Consider the following 8,756-nt stretch of genomic DNA (forward strand, 5'->3'; position numbering starts at 1 on the left):
CTACATGAAATACTTTACTGTTTCTTATATAAAGGTCATCGTTGTCAGAATCATTTAGACCCCCTCCATTCCCCAGTACCTCTCTCCAGCCCTTCGGCTCTCACTTGAAGCCCCAACTCCTGGGAGAGATTGAAGTTCAGCCAAAAGCACCAAGGAAAAGTTATGCTGTGATGAGGGAGGGGGGGTGTCCCTCTTCTTTTTTCTCCCTTTAGAGCATCTCACCTACTGGTAATCTCAACAAACCCCTGGGTTCTATTATGATCTCTATGCAAAAGATTCTTAGGCCTGAAAGAGCTCCATTCTATCTCCTGAGTTCTGGTCCAGTCCAGCAGGAAAGAAAGAAAGAAGGAAGGAAGAAGGAAGGAAGGAAGGAAGGAAGGAAGGAAGGAAGGAAGGAAGGAAGGAAGGAAGGAAGGAAGGAAGGAAGAGAAGAAGATAGGAAGGAAGGAAGGAAGGGAGGGAGGAAGATAGGAAGGAAGGAAGAAAGGGAGGAAGATAGGAAGGAAGGAAGGGAGGGAGGAAGATAGGAAGGAAGGAAGGGAGGGAGGAAGATAGGAAGGAAGGAAGGGAGGGAGGAAGATAGGAAGGAAGGAAGGAAGATAGGAAGGAAGGAAGGAAGGAAGGAAGGAAGGAAGGAAGGAAGGAAGGAAGGAAGGAAGATAAGAAGGAAGGAAGGAAGGAAGGAAGGGAGGAAGATAGGAAGGAAGGAAGGAAGGAGGAAGATAGGAAGGAAGGAAGGAAGATAGGAAGGAAGGAAGGAAAATAGGAAGGAAGGAAGGAAGAGAGAGAGAGAGAGAGAGAGAGAGAGAGAGAGAAAGATATAGGACTATATATAGACAAACAGCCTAATGGTCTTCTGGTCTCCAGTTTCTTTCTTCTCCAGTCTCTCTCTTCCACTCAGCCAATAAAATGATGTTCCTGAAGTGCAGCTCTGACCACCTTCTTATTCTGCTTCTAGTGTCTCCCTCTTACCTCTAGGATCAAACACAAAATCCTCAGGTTGAACTCTGCAGCCTTTCACAGCGTGGCCCCTCCTTCTTTCCCAGTCTCACATCTTACTCTCCTCCATGCATTCGATATTCCAGCCATTCTGGAAAGTGCCTTAATAACAACAACCAATAGCTAACATGCAGCACTTTTATAATTATTATCTCATTAGATCCTCACAACAACCCTGGGATGTGGGTGCTGTGCTATTCCCATTTTACAGATGAGGAAACTGAGGCAAACAGATTTTTAAAACAGCACCACACAACTAGGAATTGGCCGAGACTAGATTTGACTTCGTTTTCTTGACTCCAGACCCCCCAAAGTCTCTACATCCTCTGACTACTAAATGTAGTGACCATGAAATGAAATCTCTCGCACCAGAGCAAAGCCACAGTTACTATCCGCGTTCACTTTGCAGATGTGCTACCAACAATCCCGAGATATCCCAAGAGTCCCGGCCTTCTGCGACAGATCTGGGGGTGCAGCAGATCCACAGCTGATGGAAGCCGGGGAGGTTCTCCCTGAGGGCCCCTCTTCTTCCACCTTATTAACAAAGGGCAGCACTTGGGAGAGCGGGTATCGGAAGAAGAGACCGCAGGAGGGTTCCCCACCATGAGAGTTCCCCTCAATGGCAGCTCTCCACCAATGAGGGCAGGAGGAAGCTCTCCCTCCCTGGAGGGCAACTGTGTGCTCCAAAACCTTACATCCAAGAATGGCCTGGACTCAGATTCTGGGAAGGAAAAGGCAGAAATGTGGGGTAGCCCCCCCTCCCTCTCTGCAGAGGGTCTTGAGTGCCAAGAAAATTAGTCGCTATTTCACCAAGGAGGCCATGGAGATGTTGTGAGAGACCGAGCAAAAGGGTGAATTCTAAGCCAATCCGGTGAGGTCTTTCTGCCGTGCCCAATGGGAAAGGCCCTGACCTCCACAAACCCATGGTCAAGGAGGGACAAATGGCACATGACATACAGGCAGACGGGATCCACTGGGTGTAAAGCATCTCATGTGAGGGGGTATCTGAGGGCTCTCACTGGGAAAAGTGAGTCCGCGAAGGTCGGCATCAGGGACCCCATCTCCACCCCAACAGGAACCGAGGGACGGATAGATGCCCCCTAAGAAAGGGCCCAGAAGTGGGCATATGTGCCAGCAAGAAAAGTGCTCTTTCCTCTTGGCCCTATTTCTAGTTTCTGGTGGAAGAAGCTGACCGGGGATCCCCGGAAGTCCATGCAGCCGAGCCCAGAGCAGGGGAGAGTGGGGCAGCAGAGCAGCACAATCACAGGCCCTGGAGCCATCCCTGCTACCGCTGCTGTCTTTGCCCCTGACAGCCGGAGCGAAGAGAGGGGACCCAGAGTTGTCCCCTAGCTGTGGAGATGGGCCAGTCAGGGACAGAGCAGGATGGGGGCTGCCGCCATGGCACCCAGAGCCCCATGCCCACCTTGGCGCAGCGCCCGGTCTCTCCTCTGTGTGCAGAGCCAGTGCCAGTGGGCTCCACAGGCCCAAACCCTTCCCTCGAGCTCACCCACACCTGCAGGGGCAGGAGGAGGTCAGGGGAATGGCCAAGGAAAGCCTGGGGCAGGGGGAGCAGGTGACCGATTTTCTGGAAAATGATTTGACTGGATTTGGATCCAACAGATGGCTCCCAGAGCCAACAGCCTGCGCTTTCTCAGCACCTTCGGGAACTGAAAGGGAAGAAAGCTTGGGGAGAAGGGACTTGGGTCCTTGTGGGGGAGGGACAGAGGCTTGGGCCCCCACACGTCATGTGTGAGAGTATTTACACGTGTGTGCATGTGTCCCGCACACATTCTGGGTCTATATAAAGGTGTCCCTAAGGCATAGAGCCCTTGTGCGTGTGTCCGTGGGCCTTCTGTATAAATAGACAGACCCCACACATGGAGGCAGGTGGGGGCACAGGTGGGGGCACAGGAGGTAGCGCACTGGCCAGCCCCATGAGGAGCAGGAGGGTACCCAGGGTTTGGGGGAGCAGAGAAGAGATGGGGGGGGGTTGCGGAGCCGCAGCAGAGTTTGACCCGGGTCTGAAGGGAGGAGCAAGATTCGGAAAGCAGAAGGAGGCGGCTGCACCCCGGGCTCAGGAATGGCCAAGACCAGCTGAGCTGCTTCCCTCGAAGCCCACCTTGGCTTCCTCACCCCAAGATCCCGAGACCTGCCTGGAACACGGAAGGATCAGGCAAAGGACCCTCAGCTTCAGGATCAGGGGCACCTTGCTCTCTCCTCCGGCCTCGCAAGGACTTACCCAGGCTCACGTGGCTCACGTCGGAACCAGAAGCCGCACTCCAGCTGCTCGCGCTCCCCCGCCGGGTCCTCAGGCCCGCTGCCCGGTGTCGGTCCGACGTCCCCGGGACGTCTCCCGCTCTTTGCCTTTCATTCGGCACGTTCTCTGGCTTCCCCTGCGCCCCTGGCCACGGCCGCCCCTGCTCTGCTCGGCCCCGCTCTGCGGGGCCGCGTTAATATTCCGCTCACGGCCGCGCTCTCGCCGAGTTTCACTTCTGTCGAGTTCCAAGTAAATATGGAGAATAATGTATTCAGAGATTAGCTTTTCTGCTTGAAAAGATCTAATGAAACAGGAATCCGTGGGCCCAAACGGGGATATTAAAGGCAGGAGCGGGGCCGCCTCTCTCCAGAGTGGGTCCAATTTAGCTCCAAAAGGCAGAAGACAAATAAACAGACTTCTCGGGGCCCATCAGACACTTTCAGACTAACTAGAGTGTGTATTATTTATTTATTCCGTGTAGAATTTATTCTCTCTGATGCAAATCTGAGAACACGGCAAGTCCCTCCCCACCTGGGTGCATGTGAGCGTGTGAGCGAACCCGTGCAAGTGCGGCAGGGAGACTGAGAGCGCGGGGCGAGGAGCCTGGTGTGCATCTGTGGGAGGACAGTGTGTGGCTGCTGTGAGCGTGTGCGTGGGTGCAAGTGTGTGTGAATGTACACGAGAGTGGGGAGCACTGAGTATGTGGGAGAGTGGGGAGCTTGTGTGGGAGTGGGTTTGTGAGTGTGTAAGTGTAAGTGTGCACATGTATGAATGTGTGTGTGAACCTACCTGAGTGTGAGTGTGTATGTGGGAGAGGTGTGTGAAGGTGGTGAGTTTGTGTGTGTGTGTGCATGAGTGTGAGTGTGTGTGAGTGAAAGTGTGCACATGTATGCATGTGTGTGTGAACCTACCTGAGTGTGAGTGTGTAGGTAGGAGATTATGTATATGTGAAGGTGGTGAGTTTGTGTATGTGAGTGTGCATGAGTGAGTGTGTGTGAGTGAAAGTGTGCACATATATGCATGTGTTTAAGTGTGTATGAACTTACATGAGTGTGAGTGTGTATGTAGGAGACTATGTATATGTGAAGGTGGTGAGTTTGTGTGTGTGTGTGCATGAGTGTGAGTGTGTGTGAGTGAAAGTGTGCACATGTATGCATGTGTTTAAGTGTGTGTGAACCTACCTGAGTGTGAGTGTGTAGGTGGGAGATGTGTGTGAAGGTGGTGAGTTTGTGTGTGTGTGTGCATGAGTGTGACTGTGTGTGAGTGAAAGTGTGCACATATATGCATGTGTTTAAGTGTGTATGAACTTACATGAGTGTGAGTGTGTATATGGGAGATGTGTGTGAAGGTGGTGAGTTTGTGTGTGTGAGTGTGCATGAGTGTGAGTGTGTGTGAGTGAAAGTGTGCACATGTATGCATGTGTTTAAGTGTGTATGAACTTACATGAGTGTGAGTGTGTAGGTAGAAGATTATGTATATGTGAAGGTGGTGAGTTTGTGTGTGTGAGTGTGCATGAGTGTGAGTGTGTGTGAGTGAAAGTGTGCACATGTATGCATGTGTGTGTGTGTGAAGCTACCTGAGTGTGAGGGTGTATGTGGGAGATGTGTGTGAAGGTGGTGAGTTTGTGTGTGTGAGTGTGCATGAGTGTGAGTGTGTGTGAGTGAAAGTGTGCACATGTATGCATGTGTTTAAGTGTGTGTGAACCTACCTGAGTGTGAGTGTGCATGTGGGAGATGTGTGTGAAGGTGGTGAGTTGTGTGTGTGAGTGTGCATGAGTGTGAGTGTGTGTGAGTGAAAGTGTGCACATGTATGCATGTGTGTGTGTGAACCTACCTGAGTGTGAGTGTGTATGTGGGAGAGTGTGTGAAGGTGGTGAGTTTGTGTGTGTGAGTGTGCATGAGTGTGAGTGTGTGTGAGTGAAAGTGTGCACATGTATGCATGTGTGTGTGTGAACCTACCTGAGTGTGAGTGTGTATGTGGGAGAGGTGTGTGAAGGTGGTGAGTTTGTGTGTGTGAGTGTGCATGAGTGTGAGTGTGTGTGAGTGAAAGTGTGCACATGTATGCATGTGTTTAAGTGTGTGTGAACCTACCTGAGTGTGAGTGTGTATGTGGGAGATGTGTGAAGGTGGTGAGTTTGTGTGTGTGTGTGCATGAGTGTGAGTGTGTGTGAGTGAAAGTGTGCACATGTATGCATGTGTGTGTGTGTGAAGCTACCTGAGTGTGAGGGTGTATGTGGAGATGTGTGTGAAGGTGGTGAGTTTGTGTGTGTGAGTGTGCATGAGTGTGAGTGTGTGTGAGTGAAAGTGTGCACATGTATGCATGTGTTTAAGTGTGTGTGAACCTACCTGAGTGTGAGTGTGCATGTGGGAGATGTGTGTGAAGGTGTGAGTTTGTGTGTGTGAGTGTGCATGAGTGTGAGTGTGTGTGAGTGAAAGTGTGCACATGTATGCATGTGTGTGTGTGAACCTACCTGAGTGTGAGTGTGTATGTGGGAGATGTGTGTGAAGGTGGTGAGTTTGTGTATGTGAGTGTGCATGAGTGTGAGTGTGTGTGAGTGAAAGTGTGCACATGTATGCATGTGTGTGTGTGAACCTACCTGAGTGTGAGTGTGTATGTGGGAGATGTGTGTGAAGGTGGTGAGTTTGTGTGTGTGAGTGTGCATGAGTGTGAGTGTGTGTGAGTGAAAGTGTGCACATGTATGCATGTGTTTAAGTGTGTATGAACTTACATGAGTGTGAGTGTGTAGGTAGGAGATTATGTATATGTGAAGGTGGTGAGTTTGTGTGTGTGAGTGTGCATGAGTGTGCACACGTAGGGGCGTGTGTGAGTTTTGTTCTGGTTCTTGCTGTGATGAGGCAGGTCCTGGCCTGGAAAGCAGAGCTGTGGTGCCCACCGACCACCCCCAGGCATTGGTCTTCGGGTACCACATGGCTCGGTGTGTGTGGCCCAGTCTGGGAAGACTCCCTGGAGGAGGCGGGCCTTGGGGGACTGTGCTGATGAAGAGATTGATGATTACATCCTTGGCGCGGGTTTGCCGCCTTCCTTCTCTCTTGATTCTTACGTCCAGACTCCAAACTTGTGGGGGCCAACTTCGCCCCCTTCCCGTCTCCCCCTTTCTCTTCTCACCCCGGAGGCCGCCCTGCCACAGGCCCTCCCTTCCGACTTTCTGGGCCAGTCATGTGATCCTGCTCTTCCCCCTTCCCCGCCATCCTTTCCTCGGCCACTCCCCTGCATCAATAACCTTGTGCCGCCCACAAGAGGGTCCCCTGGTGTCTCTGGTCCCAGGTCTCTAAGCTTCCCCCTAAGAGGGAAAGTGCCGCACCCCTTTGTCTGGCCTTCAAGACCCTCCTGCCAACCTGGTACCGTGGTCCCTCCCTCTCTCCTGTCACTTCTCTCCATTCCCGGGCAGTTCAGCCAAGCTCCACAACTCTCTGCATCTCAGAGCACATCCCAGATGCGTCCACGTCCCTGCCTTTGCCCACATTGGTCTTTTTCACTTGGAACCCCTTCCCTTCTCGCCCCTAGCACCTCCCTCCAGCTTCATTGCCGCCTGGAAGTCTGCCCTCAGCCGCAGCCGGTCACTAACCACCCCCCCAACTTCCCAGAGCCTTTCCTTTGCCCCTCCTGTGCCAGGCGGCACAGGGCATCTCTGGGGAGAAACACCTTGTGACTCCCCCATTCCCCGGCAGAGCTTTGTAGCCAGCAGGGGCTCCTTCAGCGTGCACTGCTGGCACTGCACCCAGGAAACGCCACTTCGGACCCGGAGCCGGAAGGCCTGGTCGAGTCTGGCACCAGTCGTGCTCCCTTGGAAAGGTCATTTCCTCGTGAACTTAGCTGCTTTCTCCTCTGTAAGTGGATGAGAATTCCTGGGGGACCAGCTGTAATGTCCGGGCCAGCTTTCTGGAGGTCCTCCGGACGGCCTTGGTCTCAGCAGCAGAGTCACCATGAGGATGCACAGGAACAGAGTCTAGACTTTATTGTCTCCTTCACAGTCTGTGTCTGTCACAGTCTGAGCCAGCCTTGATCTTAGTGGAGGAGCAGGAGGCAGGAGAGCCTCCAGGAGGATGGTCAAGGATGGAGTGTCTCATTTCCAGTCCTCTCAGCCCTTACATAACCTATTACAATTACATCATTACAGCACACTGAGCATGTGTGAACCACGACATCACCATGCTGAGTACTAAGTATATGTGGAAACCAGAGAGCCATCATCTCATCAGTCCCACTGAGCTAACCCCTTGTTGTAAGTACCCTCGTTTCCAGTAGATTTCTCCAGAGTTCCGGTCCTCTACAGCCAGTCTCCCGGGGACAGCGCCCTCTAAGTTTCCAAGGGCTAGCAGGAGGGGCAAGTAACTTGGGGTCACCCTTTTGGGCTCTCTCTCCATTTTCCTCATTCTGTCAGATGTCCTTAGTGGTCAATGAGGTCTCATAGCTGCCAGATCTTTCAGGAACCCAGCACGCGGTCCCTCTGCACTCCCAAATTCATCAGGGCAAGTTGGAGCTTTCTTTCTGTTCCTTAACTTATCTGGGGGAGCGACCCTCTGTAAGATCCTTTTTTCCTCTCCTTTGGGCAAAGGTTATCATCCTCAGTGAAGAAAACGGCCTCAACATTAGGGTGGGAGCATCTCCGCCTTCTCCTTCCATCCACCCCAAACGACAGCCCTCTCGTGATCATGTCTTTTCTCTAAGGGAAAACCCCCTTCTGGTTGTTCAGAGCTGCTCGAGGGCGGCTCAGCTTATTCTGAGCTTTGCGTTCTGGATCGCCTAGTTCCTCCTCAGTTATCCGTCTTTCCTCCTGCCTCTGCACTTTTAGTGTTACCTTGAAGGTGACTGGGAGGTCCCGCGCATCCCCAGCAGTCTCTGCAGGCGCCTCCCATCTCCCCTCCTCATCTGAATGTTTTCTTCATTTCCCCATTTCTTGAGCATCTCTGGTCCCTCCAGGGTTGACCTTCCCTACAGCATCGAGGCTTGTGTGACAGAGCGCGCTCCCCATCTCAGAGCATCTACAGCGTCCTCCGCCCACTTTCTGTGCTCGGGAGGTCCCAAGGCTTCATCCCGTGTGTTAACAAAAACTTTTTTGGGGACTATTAAGCCAAAAGTCCAGGCTTCTTCTTCCCCTGGAAGCTTTCCCAGGAGAAAGGCTGCTTGGAGGGGAAAGGGGATCCATCTCCCCACCGCCCAAGACACCTCCATTTCTTGCAGGCTTATTCCTTCCTGGTTGTGGCAAGGATTACCCTGAGACCTAGGTCAGGGGCTGCCATCTCCCCAGCAAAACTGATCCTCCGTAATTCTACCACCCCCCTCCCCAGTGCTTGGGATGAATTTGATTCACTCTCTGGCTGCTGCCCCCACGATGGCTACTCTATATTATTGTCATTGCCTGAGTGTAGGGGCTCTCTGGCCTTCTCCAGCATGGATGGGTCCTGTACACAGCGGATGTATATTCAGTGCTGGAGGGAGGAAAGGAGGAAGGAAGGGGGGGAGGGAGGGAGATAGGAAG

This window comes from Antechinus flavipes, chromosome 2 (genome assembly GCF_016432865.1).
Source record: "Antechinus flavipes isolate AdamAnt ecotype Samford, QLD, Australia chromosome 2, AdamAnt_v2, whole genome shotgun sequence".
Taxonomy (NCBI): domain Eukaryota; kingdom Metazoa; phylum Chordata; class Mammalia; order Dasyuromorphia; family Dasyuridae; genus Antechinus; species Antechinus flavipes.